This window comes from Tachyglossus aculeatus, chromosome X1, assembly GCF_015852505.1.
Source record: "Tachyglossus aculeatus isolate mTacAcu1 chromosome X1, mTacAcu1.pri, whole genome shotgun sequence".
NCBI lineage: Eukaryota > Metazoa > Chordata > Mammalia > Monotremata > Tachyglossidae > Tachyglossus > Tachyglossus aculeatus.
Window position 1 is genome coordinate 102,019,097 of NC_052101.1, and position 4,034 is coordinate 102,023,130.

General features: G+C 45.9%; 1 non-coding gene across 1 annotated transcript; it reads right to left on the reverse strand.

Moving 5' to 3' along the window:
* Positions 1-533: 533 nt before the first annotated feature.
* LOC119920380 lies at positions 534-671 on the reverse strand. Its single transcript, XR_005448130.1, has one exon. It is a non-coding gene; the product is annotated as a small nucleolar RNA SNORA7 (small nucleolar RNA).
* Positions 672-4,034: the final 3,363 nt, after the last annotated feature.

The window sequence follows — 4,034 nt, forward strand, 5'->3', positions numbered from 1 at the left end:
TAACCAAAAGTTAATTTGTTCATTAAAGATGGATGAACAAGTTTATTACTGAGTAAATTTGAAGGGTAGCTTAGCTAATATGCAGCCTCATATGGGAATGTTTGCTTCATGTGCACTGCAACCTTGAAAGAAACCTTTAATGTCCATTTATATTCGTTTTTTCAAATATTTTTCAGATCTCATTTCCTTGCAAGAGTAATCTCATTCTTTTGTTAGCACTGTGAGACTTTTGTTAACACCAAGGTAGTAGGGGGTTAGCACTGTAAAATGGCTTTTTAAAGTCCTTTATATGAATATCTCACACCATCAGCAGATTCGTGTCTTGTCTTGTCTTACGCTGTCGAGTCGTCTCTGACCCATAGAGATGCCATGAACACATCTCTCCCATTTGCAATCGTTCTGGTAGTGTATCCATAGAGTTTCTTGGTAAAAATACAGAACTAGTTTACCACTGCCTCCTTCCACGCGGTAAACTTGAATCTCTACCCTCGACTCTTTCCCATGCCGCTGCTGCCCGGCACAGGTGAGTTTTGACTTGTAGCAGATTGCCTTCCATTCGCTAGCCACTGCCCAAGCTAGAATTGGAATGGACAGGCCTCTGCTTGACTCTCCCTCCTGTAGTCGAGACTGGTAAAGTACTGGAAACTCTCCAGGTGTGACCCTGAGAGGGGAATCAGTAGATTCAGGCCCTGGCAATTTCTTAGTAAACGTGATTGCCCTGAGAAGTTTATCAGTATTCCGAAATTCAATCTGTCACTAAATCCAGTCGGCTCAACCTTCACAACATCGCTAAAATCCACCCTTTCCTCTCCATCCAAACTGCTACCACTTTAATCCAAGCACTTATCCTATCCCGCCTTGATTACCGCTTCAGCCTCCTTGGTGACCTCCCTGCCTCCTGTCTCTCCCCACCCCGGTACCTACTTCGCTCTGCTGCCAGATCATTTTTCTACAAAAACATTCAGTCCAGATTTCCCCTCTCCTCAAGGACCTCCAGTGGTTGTCCATCCGCCTCCACATCAAACAGAAACACCTCACAATTGGCTTTAAAGCCCTCAATCACCTTGCCCCCTCCTACCTTACCTCACTGCTCTCCTATTACAACCCAGTCCACACACTTTGCTTCTCTAATGTCAACCTACTCACTGTACCTCGATCTCGTCTATCTCACCACTGACCACTCACCCACGTCCTGCCTCTGGCCTGGAATGCCCTCCCCTTCATATCCAACGATCACTCTCCTCACTTTCAAAGCCTTATCGAAGGCACATCTCCTTCAAGAGGCCTTCCCTCACTAGGCCCTCGTTTCTACTTCCCCCCCCACTACCTTCTTTTTTTTTTTTAATGGTACTTGTGGCACTTACTATGTACCAGGCACTGTACTAATTGCTAAGAATTGGGGCAGACAATTTTAATCCCCATTTTACAGATGATCTATCTCAGCATCATCACGAGGTAATCACTCAGTGGTATTTTTTCAGCACTTACTGTGTGCAGAACACTGAATGAAATGCTTGGGAAAGTACAATACAGCAGAGTAGGCTGGATGGAAGTGTTAGGATATAGTGTGAGCTGCCTGCCTTGGGCAAACACTGATTTCACTTGAGAGGCTGCTGTTGGTGCAAGCGACTCTAACAAACTCGGCTAAGGCCAGTGACTGATCCCCGTCTGGGGAATTGGTCTCCGTCCACCCTCCTCCGTCCGTGGAGCGGACTCATCATCTGAAGCCCGGATACTACCATCCCGTGCCACAGGGTCCCAGTCTGGGTGAGCGCTTTATTGAGCGCTTACTGTGTGCAGAGCACTGTACTAATCACTTGAAAAGTACAATTTGGCAATAAAGAGAGACAATCCCTGCCCACACCTTCAGCGGGCGATTGGTTGCACTTTTAGGTCTTCTTCTCACTTGTTCGATCCTTGTTCCATTATCTCTTTCATTCCCTGTAGATCTTGCAGTACAGTTAAAAATATCCATCCTGCTTCCCTGGCTTATCACGGTCTAGGATTCTATCCTAAGCTCCCAAAGCCCTTTTTTCAGTGGTGGGGCAGGGGAGAGGAAGGGATTCTCCCTCCTGAAATGCCTGCCTATTTACAAGGAGAGCATTGGGGCCAAATTGGAATTCACATCCTTTGCTTGGTAAGCAGCATGGCTCAGTGGAAAGAGAGTCATGGGTTCTAATCCCGGCTCCACCACTTGTCAGCTGTGTGACTTTGGGAAAGTCACTTAACTTCTCTTGGCCTCAGTTCCCTCATCTGTAAAATGGGGATTAAGACTGTGAGCCCCATGTAGGACAACCTGATTACCTTGTATCCCCCCTAGCGCTTAGAACAGTGCTTGGCACATAGTAAGCACTTAACAAATGCCATTATTATTATTATTATTCCACACAATGTGTGACCCAAGACGCTGCTCTCTGTGCCAAATGTTCTCAACTAGATGGGGGGGAATTCAGGTTGCTTAAGCAGAAGGAAGGAAGACGCTCCAACGTGGGTTACCAAAGTTTATTTCAGGGGCTGATAGCTCTTCTCTACTGGCCCACAATCCCATCCAGTGAACAGTAACCTACATCCCAAGACAATTCCTAATAGCCCAGCTGCCAGGGATGCTATCGTCACTGCATCCTTTGGACCGTCGGAGACTCTGGATGACGAGGGGGACAGCCTCTGAGCACTGGCAGTCCAATGGTGGGGGGAAGGGTGGGGGTTTCTCAGCTTGATAGTTCAGAGCCCAAGTACGAGCCCCGCTTCATCTCAAGTTGCTAGTTGAGTTTCTATCTCCTGATGAGCTGTTTCTTTTTTCCTGCCGAGCTACAGGGTCAAGGCTGCAAAGCAACAAATGGTACAAAGCAACAAATGGTATTCTTGGTATGCAGCTGTGGCCTTGGCTATGGAAGCCTAGTTGAGCAATGCCTCCTCTTTGGGATTACTCATCAGCCATGTTAAAGATGTTTTAAGGATGTAATAAAGCAAAACCTTCAGCTGCTGTTTTGGGATCGAAAAAGATCCTCCCAAATCATGGGGCAGAGACATGTCACCACTGCCACCATCGGTGGCATTTCTGGGCATTTTAGAGATCAGATGTCAACTTTTTAGCCCAAGGATTCTAGTGCCCAAATGGGCATTTACAGTTCTGGTAGAGACACTCTTACCCAATCAGGGTCCCATCTCATCATCATCAATCGTATTTATTGAGCGCTTACTATGTGCAGAGCACTGTACTAAGCGCTTGGGAAGTACAAATTGGCAACATATAGAGACAGTCCCTACCCAACAGTGGGCTCACAGTCTAAAAGGGGGAGACAGAGAACAAAACCAAACATACTAACAAAATAAAATAAATAGAATAGATATGTACCAGTCTCGATTACTAGAGGGGGAGTCAAGCAGAGGCTATTCTATTCCTAGTTTGGGCAGCAGCTAGCCCAAAATCAAATGCATTTCCCTTCCCATAGAAATTAATGTGGGAGGAGATGGAAAGATTGCAGGGAGGTTGGGATTGTATAGGAGAAAGTGAGAGAATGTTTTTCTCTGAGGGCGATGCCCTTGGACTTTGAAGGAATGAACATTTGTATTAGTTTGCTCAAGAAGAAACACTGAGTTCTCTCCCATGCTGCCAAGACTTTGAACCGGACCATTTGAAAAGGACAAGTTATCCTAGGGGGTTTTCTGCTTAGGCGTGTTCATTTGGTCTTCTCACAGACTTGCAAATTGTTAAGGGAGCCAGGTAAATAGAAACCGATTGACTGTCAACATAAAATCAAGTTTTTGTCATCGGTAGGGACAATGAACCTAGTGACTTGAAATGGGATAAGCATGGTGCTAATATATGAAAAAAGATTTTTTCCTCTGCTCTTTACGTTCTGTATGTTTTGACAATTCTGGAACAGTCTACATGATAGGCATTATCGGTCTCCTCTCCCATGATAACCCAGCCCTTGCATCTCGCTCTTCTAATACCAGCCTACTCAGGGTACCTTGCTCTCATCTCTCTCACAGACCACCGCTGTCAAACCCTTGCCTACAACCCTCTTCCT